Source organism: Hipposideros armiger, unplaced genomic scaffold, assembly GCF_001890085.2.
Source record: "Hipposideros armiger isolate ML-2016 unplaced genomic scaffold, ASM189008v1 scaffold_1820, whole genome shotgun sequence".
Classification (NCBI taxonomy): Eukaryota; Metazoa; Chordata; class Mammalia; order Chiroptera; family Hipposideridae; genus Hipposideros; species Hipposideros armiger.
Genome location: NW_017733170.1, coordinates 30,670 through 42,041, shown reverse-complemented (window position 1 = coordinate 42,041; position 11,372 = coordinate 30,670). Strand labels below are relative to the sequence as shown.

At 47.4% G+C, this 11,372-nt stretch overlaps 1 pseudogene; it reads right to left on the bottom strand.

Moving 5' to 3' along the window:
• Positions 1 to 1,033: 1,033 nt before the first annotated feature.
• Positions 1,034 to 11,372, bottom strand: part of LOC109378237 (1,5-anhydro-D-fructose reductase-like) — a 13,847-nt pseudogene continuing 3,508 nt past the window's right edge.

Below are 11,372 nucleotides of genomic sequence, written 5' to 3'. Positions count from 1 at the left end.
AGTGATCGAGCCTCTACCCCATCCATGAAGTGGTCTCCCTAACAAGACATGTGACTACCTGACACCCTTCAAAATATTTACAACATTATTAATTCTATTTTTACCCCTCAAAGTGACAACTCCCCTCCCACAAGTAATTTCTTAGCATTAAAGTCAGGGCAGAGTCTGTGAACCTCTCAGTTGTCCAAACCCTTTCAGGCTGCAATCTGCTTGGGCTGGAGAGAGGGGACAGGGGTCCCTGGTGCTTCCCCAGGAGGCTGGCACTGTCTCTGACCATCATTAATAAGGGAGGAGGCCCTTTGGACCACTGTTACTTCTGAACACGCCTCATGATTCACCCCACGGCTGCACACAGAAAACCAAGCTCAGCTCATGCCCTTCCCCCCAAGGACACTACCTCACCAGACAAGCGTTTAAAAAAGGTCTTACCTGAGGCCGGCCGAGTGGCACGATGGTTAAGAACTGGCTTGGGACGCCAGAGGGCCCCAGTTCGGATCCTACATATGAGGGCCAGTGACACTGCCCTCTACAGCTAAGATGCTGAACAACAGCTCAACCTGGAGCTGGGCTGCCGTGAGTCGACAGCGACGGCGTAGGCTGCAGCCCCTGTGGCAGTGGGTTGCCATGGGCTACGGTGTGTAGCCAGCAGCCAGCGAGAGTGGCCTGCATCCGCAGTGAGCGGCCATCCAGAAGCCGGCGACTGGTCTGCCTCGCCCGGGAAGAGTGCAATGATGGTGCCAACTTGGGCCAGTGAAGAAACGTCCTCTACAACTAGACTGAAGAACAAAATGACAGCAATTTGTCTGTTCCCCTTCCCCTAATTCCCCAGCGCTGTTCCCATCACCCAATTCCCCAATTTAAAAAAAAAAAAAGGTCTTACCTGTCCACCCGTCACTTGCCTAGCTGCTCCATAATTATGATTTTTGACAGCCCTGGAGAAAATGCCCACTCTGTGCTCCACCCCACGAGGAGGGAACAGCTGAAAAGCTGACTCCATTCGTTAAAGCCACTTAGCTGTCTGTCCACAGCTCACCCGGTTAGTCAATGGCTTGAACCTCAAGTTGGGTTTATTCAAAAGTCTCTCCAGCTGTTTGTGGTTGAAGTTGGACACCCTGATGGTTCTCACCAGTCCTGCAGTCACCAGGTCCTCTGTGACCTAGAGAACAGGAAGTACTGTGGGTACAAGGGCTCTGTCTGCTCCACTGATAACCCACAGTCCTCACTTTTTTGCACAGTATCTTACAACTGGTTCTACACATTTTAAAGTAGTTTACTTTATGTGTCATGAGCATTTCTGCACTTGAGGTCTTTTCCCAGTTCCTTCACTTAGTAGCTGAGAGGTCTTGGGCACATTATATGGCCTCACTCAGCCTCAATTTCCTCATCTGGCAGATGGCGACGATCTTGTCGGTGTCACAGAATTAAGAACACACATGTAGCATGGCGGGCCAGCCGCCACAAGTCGATCAGTACCCGAAGGGGGGAGTGGGAATGAATAAAGAGACACTCACACACATGCTGATGCGGCCGGTCTTCACTGATGGTGAAGCGCTGAGTTTATTTTTCCTCACCAATATATGCAGTTTGAGTACGTGCAACACTGCAGGTACAACTACGCATTACCTCATACAGAAGCAGATCATTAACTATCTACTGGAGACTTAAAGATCAGGGGGGCTTTAGGGGATTAGCTTCCCAGGACACTTTCTTCCATTAGCCAAGATAGCCATCTATCTATAGTATCTCCTAAGGAACTGGCCATCCTCACCACATACCTCAACAACTTGTAAGCACCCTCCAGGTGCAGGCAGAGACAGTGCCTTAGGAGCAGAAACAGGTTAAGCATTAACTGAGCCAATCTGTAAGACTATGAATTACCTGTAACCATGGCTCCCCACAATGTAGCTGCTGTCATTCCTACAACTCGGAGTGTCTGTTGATGTGGTGTTGGCAAGGGTACCCAAGCTGAGTCTGCTTCGCACATCTTCCTACCTAGATTTCTGTCTTCTTTGGCACAGTGATGTACCATCATTCTAATCCACCACCACTTCCCTCTTTAAGGGACTCAAGAGCAGAGCACCCCCAAAGCTCTGTGCTGTTCACTGACCAGCAAGCAGACTGGCCCTCAGCTTTACAAAGAGCATGGCCTGGTGCCAGGGTATGTAGTCAGCATGAGTCTTGAGTGGCCATGGGACCAGTGGCTAGAGTCAGTGTGCACTGCAGTAATCACCCAGACCTCACCCACAGACAGCCCAGAGCTAACCCACATCTTTCAAGGGAGGCAGTCTCTGTGACAGAGGGGTTAGGACCCTAGACACTGGCAAGACACCTCAGTTCATCTCTGTTTCACCGATTCAGCTGTTCAGGAGAACAGGAAGTGAGTGTGGCCTGGTCCAGTGCTCCTCCTGGCTATGCCCCTCCTCGCTCTGCTTGCATGACCTCAGCAGTCCCACGCCTACAGCTGGCCACTTCACACCACTAGCTCCAGTCTCATCTCCCTACTCAGCAAGTGCCAATATGACCTTGCTTTCTTCCCAGGCCTCATGCCCACCCCCCATAAGACAGGAAAGGAAGACCTGGAAGTCCTTGCCTGTTGTCACAACAGTGTTTAGCAATTTCAGGTAACGAAGAGGAAAAGGGGTCTTCCTCCCTGCCTTAAGAGTTCAGTTAACTTTCTGCCAAGTCCAAGCAAGGCTCTTCTCTGTTTTTATTCTTGTCCCTATCATGGTGAGAGATAATGAAGTGAGAATCAGTGCAAAGGAGCATGGGAGGCGCAAGGCAGAGAAAGGTGTTCCTAAGTGGCCATGGGTACCCATGTAGGCACAGCTCTGTGTTGCCGGTTACTGGGCTAGTGGTGTATGATGCATGCTTTTTCAATGACACCTAATCGTTCTCTTGAGCAATAGTGGGGAGAACCTCTAAAACTGCAGCTTGATCCATAGTTTAGAGGAATTTTTTAAAATGAAGCCACTAACTGTCCCACCTCCGAGGCTGACATTTCTCTCTGCTTCCACACAAGTCCCCTCTGGTCTCGTCCTTGGAGTCTGCTGACCACCCAGACAGCCCATTACAGGGATCTGCGAGCAGATGAGGGCCAGGCAGAATGACACATGTCTGACCTAAGCCTCAGCTTCTGGGCCCTGAGAACCCTACTAACCCTACTAGCCTCAGTTTCACCATCTGTGTGACGGAGACATGACCAGGACCCACCTCACAGGATTGCTGTGAGGACCATGTGACCAATATGCATGAAGCACCAAAACGGTGCCTGGCCCATCGCCATACATCACGAACAGCTGACAATAAGTATGACTCAGCTATAGTCATCACTTTAAGCTTTGTTCCCTGGATGCAATGATTTCACAGACAGAAACCATCTCTGCACCATTCTCTCTCGTTTTGGCATCTCCTGCTCTCTATCAATGCGACAGATGTGCAGCTGCCACATCCTTCATTGACACTAATGACAAAGCCCGAAAGGAAAGCTGCACAAGGAATGAAGTGGTTTAATCTAAAAAGAAACCCAATAGCTTGGCACACACCATGTGTTCCTAAAACAAGGTACATGTATAGGAGGTGCCTGCATAGCCACTGCTCACCTGATGCAGGGAGAACTCAAGGCAGTCTCTGTTCCCCACTGCTAGCTGTGTGACTGAGCTCTTGGTCAGGCAGGCTGTCCTCTCAGTCTAGGGCATGTGCACAGGAACACCCTGGCCAGGACCAACATGAGACTGAGGCTGGGACAGTGGCTGTGCAGGGTGTAAAGGAGAAGGGGGTGTGAGCTGCAGTGAAGTGAATAGAACAAAGGCAAATGGAGAAATAGTCTCCCGCCAGAACCCGTGAGCCCCGCTACAGGTAAACAAGCAGACGTGTCACATATCACAGACCAGCCACCACTCCCCAAGGAGGACGGAACCTGCACGGAGAGTCAGGCCAGAAGTCCCTGGGACCTGGGAAGTGAGTGGCATGAGCAGCGGCTCTGAGCAATGCTGGCCTCTGCCTGATACCTGCTTTTACCTGAAAAACCTATGGGAAAAATGGGCTACTCCCTTGGCTTAGAGAATAAATGACTGGCTTGGAAGCAAAAACCATAGTAAGTGGGAGGTCCTAGAGCCAAGGCCCAGACATAACTGAACGTGTGTGTGTGGCTGACATGCCCTGGCTGCTGGCCCAGCTCTTCCCACCACCTCCTGGGGCATGGCCAGGAAGGAAGGCTGTCACAGGGGGCCTCACCAGTGCCTGAGTGGTACCTTGAAACCCACGGGTCAGTGCATGAGGTAGAGGTCCAAGTACTCCAACTACAAGGCCTTCAGAGGCTTGGAGCAGGCTGCTGTCACCAAGGACTTCTGATGGCAGGTACACCAGAGCTGCAAGAGAGAAGGGGGACTGATACCTCGGCCACAGAGCCAGTGTTGAGAGGCGTCTGTCCCTTGGTCCGTCAAATCCAGCATTTGGAAGACAAACAACATCCAAGGCCAGGCGGCCATGAATATCATGGGGCAGTGACATTCCCCTCCGATGATCTAGGACTCCCTCTGGGAGGGTCTCCAAAGCTGGGCTTCTTCTACCTGATTCCCACTAACAGGAAATCGGAGACACCATGAAATATTTGATGAGAGGGCTGTCTGGTTGTTTGGATCCACTGGGACCAAACAACAACAACAAAATGCCCACAGGCAGAAAAAATATGAAGAAAAGTCAGAAGAATTTCTATACTGAGTTTCCCACTTAAACAGACATCATGTTAAAGGTTCTGTTACAAAGGCCTCATAATCCTGCAGGTTAAATTAGGTAAGTGGATTAACATACACTGCCTACACTTGTTAAGGTATTCCCACCCATACCCTTTGTGAAGTATGAGAGCTTGTGATTGTCTTTTCCTCATTATTTCCATCATTATACTGTTGAGGATTAACTGTGACAGAATCTAATCTGAAGGTTCCATACCAGCAAAAGAAAAAGCAAAAATAAATAAACAAAAGAAAAAGGATTCAGGGGGCGGCCGGGTGGCTCAGTTGGTTAGAGCGTGTTCGATTCCCACATGGGCCAGTGAGCTGTGGCCGAGCTGAGCTGCCACTGAGCTGCCAACAGGTGGCCAAATGGCTCAGATGGTGAGAGTACGTGCTCTTAACAACAAGGTTGCCGGTTCGACTCTCACATGGGATGGTGGGCTGTGCCCCCCGCAAGCAGATTGAAAATGGAAAGTGGACTTGGAGCTGAGCTGTAACATTGAAGCTAACATTGAAGGACAACTTGACTTGGAGCTGATGGGTCCTGGAAAAAACACATTGTTCCCCCAAAAAACACACTGCTCCCCAATAAAGTTTAAAAAGAAAGAAAGAAAAAGGATTCAAGTATATAAAAACAAACTACAAACACAGTATATCAACAAAAAAGAAACAAGAAGTGAATATATCATATTGATAACAATAGTACTTTCTCAATGGTGAGTATATCAGTGATTTATTTTTAAAATTATATCTCCAAGACTCTTCTAAATTTCAAGCATAATGGGCACACATCCTCTGCTGGCTATGGTCCACCAGGGAGAAAACTGTCCCCACATCACGGGGCCCCCAGGAACCCATCTCCCTACCTGGAGGACCAGGAAACACTTCGGTTCCTCATCCCAGGTCACACCTGGGCCTCCCTTGCACAGCACTGATGAGTTACAGAAATTATCTCCAGGTAACACGGAAAACCAAATTCTACTATAGAAACAGCAGTGAAACTTGCAATTATAGACATTCAGACATAGAATTCACTCAGGAGATTATGAAATCCAGTCTCATTTTATACATGATGAAGCTGGAACCTGAGCCAGCCAATGACTAATCCAGTGTCTCACAATCAGGCACGATGGCTGGACCATGAACCCATGGCTCCTGGACTAATAGTCTTAAAATTCTGCTTCAAAGTCAAAAGCAAAGGAATTCTTTAACTCTCCACTATATTGTTGTATCCCTGGCATTTCTTACAGGGCCTGCCTCCTAACTGACCCTCCAGCCATTTCCCTGCTCTCCGTCTCCTGCTGTCCTCGCTCAGGCTATCACCCTTTCCAACTCATACTGCCTTCTGTCTCTGTTCAGACACATGCTGCTGTCACTGACTACATCCCCTACATACAGCACAAGTCTCGCTCACATAGGAGATGAGCTCCCTACGTAACATTCGGCGGCACCCCTCTATCTGTGAGAGAAGAGCAGCTGATGCTAGGTCTCCAGTGATCTGGCCCATGTGCAGCTCCAGCCTCACCCGTCTCTCTTGGCGGCCAACCTTCCTCGCCCCAGGAACACCGAGTTTTTACAGGTCCCTGTACCCCATGTGCTGTTCCATGCCTCATGCCTTGACTCAGCCTGTCTCCTCTGCTTGTCACGCTTCTTTGACCCTTTCACCTGTGTCACTGCCGGCATGTACAAGAAGCTGCAGAAGTCCTTGTCATGTCTCGTTCAAGTACAAATGGAGTCCTGGGAGTCCTACCTTACTGACAATGAAGAGGTTCTCCTACCAGACTGTGCCCTCCTTGACCTTGCACTGGATCCTGGCTCTGACCTCGTTCTCCTTGTGGTACAGGTACGTGCAGTCCAAGTGCCGGTACCCCACATCGATGCCCACTTTCACTGCCTCCATCACTTCCCCGGGAGCTGCCTGCAAAAGGAACAAAGCAGGAGTCATCCACCCTCACTCAGGAGAACCCCACACCAATCCTCCCTTTTCACTCTGGAATGTAGAGTCAACAAGACATAAAAGCGGAAGTCACCGAATTGGTACTATTCAATAGCATCAATCAGTCCTAAAATTAGGGAATGCTGAGTCAGAAAGGATTGATAGATCATCTAAGTTCCAACTCCTTAACTTATATAGGCAATAATCTATAGGTATCTTTAGTGCCTACAAACAGCTGAGCAAGACACTGTTTCCTGGATGAACGAGGAATAAATAAATGTAGGATGATTAATAACTGAGATACGAGGAGGCACAGACTCATCCTCTTCCCACAAAGACCACAGTCCACATGTAAAGGTGAACATGTGTGTGCTCACAAAGATAGCCCTTCCAAGAGGCAGCATCTGTCAAAACCTAAGGAGCAGTATGGATCCTATCAGGAGTGTGGATGCCCAGAAAAGAAACACTCATTGTAAACTGGGCCACTCATGCGAGTACAGTGACTGGAATGAAGGAAGAAGCTTGGACAAGGTTCAGGGCCCCATTAACCAGAATGTTCTCAACAGGCTTCTCACTTCAACTTCACACAGCTCCACAATGTGTATCAGTGCCTTCATTTAACAAGCAGCAGTTTCGGAGTGGCTGAAAGCTAATGCGCCAAGGATCCATCTTAAGTTAGAAAAAGAAACACCAAGAAATTAGAAGAAGAGAAAATGACAAGAAGGATGAATATCAAATAAAGATTGATGGAAGGTCAACCAGGCCACAGGTTAGTCTTTTGAAAAACCTTAACAAAGTAGCCAAACTTGTGACAAGACTCAGAAGACCAATTTTTTAAAACTGACATGAATGAAAAGCAGCACATAAGGAAAAAATAAAGATTCAAAATCTAGGAAAATATTATCAATGACTGTAAGCTGACAATTTGGAAAAATGAACTGAAATGGAAAAATTCCTAGAAAAACATAAGAAATAAAGGCTGAATTGTCCTATGATTATTCAAAAAACAAAGCAATTAGATAAAAACATATGCATAGAATTCTACAAAATTTTCAAAGAAGAAATCATCCCAATTTAACACAAAATCTTTCAGACAAAGGAAAAAGAGAAAATCAATTCCAATTCATTCTACCAAACCAGCATAACCATGAAATCAAAAGCACACAAAAATATTGTCACATATTTATGTCACTTATGAATATAGTTGCAAAAATCCTCAGTACAATAGCAAATTGGATACAACAATATACATAACAATAATACAGCACACCCATAGAGAGGTTATCTTAGACATCCAAGGATGGCTTGATAATAGAAAATCCATAATAATCCACAGATTAAAAAAGAAACAACAAAACAATCATCCCAATCAAAGATTCAATACCCATTCATAATTTAAACTCTTAGTAAATTAGGAGAAAAGAAAATTCTTTAACTTGATAAAGAATATCCATGTTTAAACAACAACAAGAAAAATCAAGGACAAAAACAAACAAACCAAAAAACCTAGGCAAACATCACCATAGTCGTGGAAATATTGGAAGCATTGCCTTTAAAATCAGGGACAAGATAGAATGGCCACTGGACTGGAGATCCTGGCCAGAACAAGCAGCTCAGAAATAGCAATCTGAGACTCAAGGATTAGAAAATAAGCAAAGGAAACTACCATTATTTGCAAACAATATGATCATTTATGTAGAAAACCCAAAAGAGTCTACAGGCAAATTAATAGAAATAATAGTACAGTTTAACAAAGTAGCTGGAAATGTGATGAATGTACCAAAGATGACCATCTTTCTCTGCGCCGACAGCAAACAAGTTGAGAACACAATTTTAGCAAAGCATCATTTCTAAGAGTGTCCAGATGGTGGGAGTACCCAGGAATAATTCCAACAAACAAAGTATGTATTCTCTACAGGGAGAACCATATAACCACATAGAAAGGTACTTAGAGAGGAAATATGTTTAGGACAATTTATTAACGGAGAAATATGCCAGATTTGAAAGCCAGATTTGATATCATAAAGATGTCAATTCTGCCCAGACTGATGTACAGATTTAATCTGATTCCCAGGCCCTGACCAAGCAATGCCCCACCTCTTGCATCTGAACTGTCTTTGTGTTTTACTTTGGCCAGCAAAATGCAACAGAGATGCCAGTTCCAAGCAGAGGGAACCCTGGCATGTCTCCTCTGCCATCATCCTGAGAATACTCCCAGACTTGCCTGCTTGAGGGTGAGAGTTAAGTGGAGCCAAGCAGAGTACCCCAATGGTCCCAAGGGAGACCCGCCAACCCCTGGACGTGTGAGTGAGCGGGGACAGGGAGCTGCCCACCCTGTATGCATCAGTAATAAAACACACGCGTGTAAGCCACCGAGCTTTTGTGGTTGGTTGTGATGCAGCATTTCTGGGGCAACAGGCTGCTGATGTTACACTATCAAAAATAACAAAATCAAAACAAGCCTTTGCATGGATGAGGGCAGGGCGATTATGATTAATCCAACTCTACACTGCTGAAGTCCAACAGCAATAAAAAAGGAATGTGTTGGCCTCTTAAGCACGGTTTTCATAGCTTTTCCTTACCCTGTGTGCAGAAACATCTGCACACACCCAGCTGTGCGCAGAAGACACAGGATATAAAAGACAGAATTGAAGTCAGGCAATAAAGTCAAGACAGTCAAAGCCATTGAATGGCTGCCAAATGCATGTCCTTAGCTAGATGCTGAAAACAACACCCTTAGCCTCTAAGAGTTGACAAATCTATAGAAGAAATTATTTAAATAATATTTAGACAAGGAGGTATCGTCATTCTAATTCATGGTCATCCAATAATTTCTTATGTGATTTCTGAAAGGAACATCTTTTTATCAAACACACACACAAAAAATAAAAAAACACTGAAAGGTTTTTTAGTTAGTGCCATGTCTCAAAGCATTGACAAGAATTAGAAGTCCAAGGGGAAAGTTCCAGTGCTTCCACCGTTAGGTTTTACACAGGGAACGTGAAGTTTCAAAGTTTGTTCAAAACCAAGTTGGCAACGGCACCGTTTCCTTATCTTTTTGATACAGACAACGTGTTTCAGTAACAGTTGGCTGCTGTTTGATCTAGTTAGGTGACTGCCACTATTTCTGCCCTTACCTAAGTTCCACAAACTTTTCTTCTGGGCTTTCCCAAACACTATTTCTGAATAATTATGATTTGGCTTCAATATGAAATACCATATGGACAATCCTCATTTTCAGAAAATCTATGTTCTAAAAATTCCATCCATCTTTCAAACACAGGAAGCCTCCCAGGGAGGTACAGGCGACCAACTGGGCAGGCAGGCCGATGCCACTGCAGGTGTCTCCCCAGGGCGAGTCGCGGAAAGGAGAGGCTCCGCACTTGACCCCCCACCCCATTGCGATGCCGGCCTCACCTTCCAGGTACCCAGGCCCAAAATAGGTATCTTCGCCACTTTTCAGCGGGAGTCGCAGCTGCCGCGCTACTCGCAAAGGAAGCCACAGCGGACGCCCCGATTGGCTGGCGGCGTCGGAAAAGGGCGGCCTGATTGACTGGAGACTCGAGGCGGGATAGCTGGCGACTAGGTGCAGGCCAGCGGGCACGCTCACATCTCTAAAGGGCGGACATTGGGAAAGGGGGAGACGGCGTGCACCATAAGTTGAGGCCAAGGTGGGACCAGACCGGGCCCCAGTCTCCCAGCAACACCCCCGAGGTGCACCGCATCCCGAGGGGAGCTCTGCCAGGCTGATGGGCTGGGGTCCCGAGGGTTTCAGAGTCGGCCGGGCCACCCCAGGGCAACCTGGAGAGAACAGGGTCTGGAGCGCTGTGTCCACTGCTCTGGGCGCCTGCGACCAGGGTAAGCCCCCATGGGTCCTCCAGTATACAGAAGGAAGACCTGATTACTTCTCTGCAACTGGAATGTGCTTGGAGCGGGGACTCCGGGGGTCCCACAGGCTCCTAGGAGAGTGTGTTGTCATTGTTCTCCATCGGTGACCCATTGCGCCGAGTCCAGTAAATGCTTTCTACCTACCCCATGAGGTCCCTGGGACAGGGAGAAGCCTGAGGGCCAGGTGCAGTGTACTGGATTGCTTCTCCGGGGAACAGGGGCTTGGCCTCCCTTGCCGGAGCCTCTGGGTTCTCGGGGGGTACTGGGCACTACAGGACAGTGGATAAAAACCGGGGACATGCAGCATCCGAGGTTCCTTTCTCCCCATCCCTTCCCCCACCCCCATGCCTGCAGTGCAGGCCATGCTCCTTTGTCCCTTGGGGCTTTGGCGCTCCACTGCTTTAAAGACCCCAAAGGTGTGTTTTCTGGTTTTCTGCCTGTGGCTGCAGTGCTGAAAATGACCACCAGGGGGCAGGCTGTGCCCAGTGCTCAATGGAGCCACTGGAGCAGGAGCAAGGAGGGGACACCCAGGGGTCATTCTGCGCATGCCCCTCTGCCTAAAACTCAACTTGCAGCTTTTTTTTTTTCCATTCAGCCATTGTATGTGGTTTTTTTTATTATGAAATATAAATTTTTTAGAATTAGTTTCAGCTGTACAACACAGTGCAATAGTTATACTTTTTACCCCTCGAAGTGACAACCTCGCTCCCCCAATCCGCCGCCCCACTTTCCCTCAATATCATACATATCTATTACAAATCCCTTGACTCCACTCCCACACTATACTCCACGTCCCATGACTATATATATATATATAT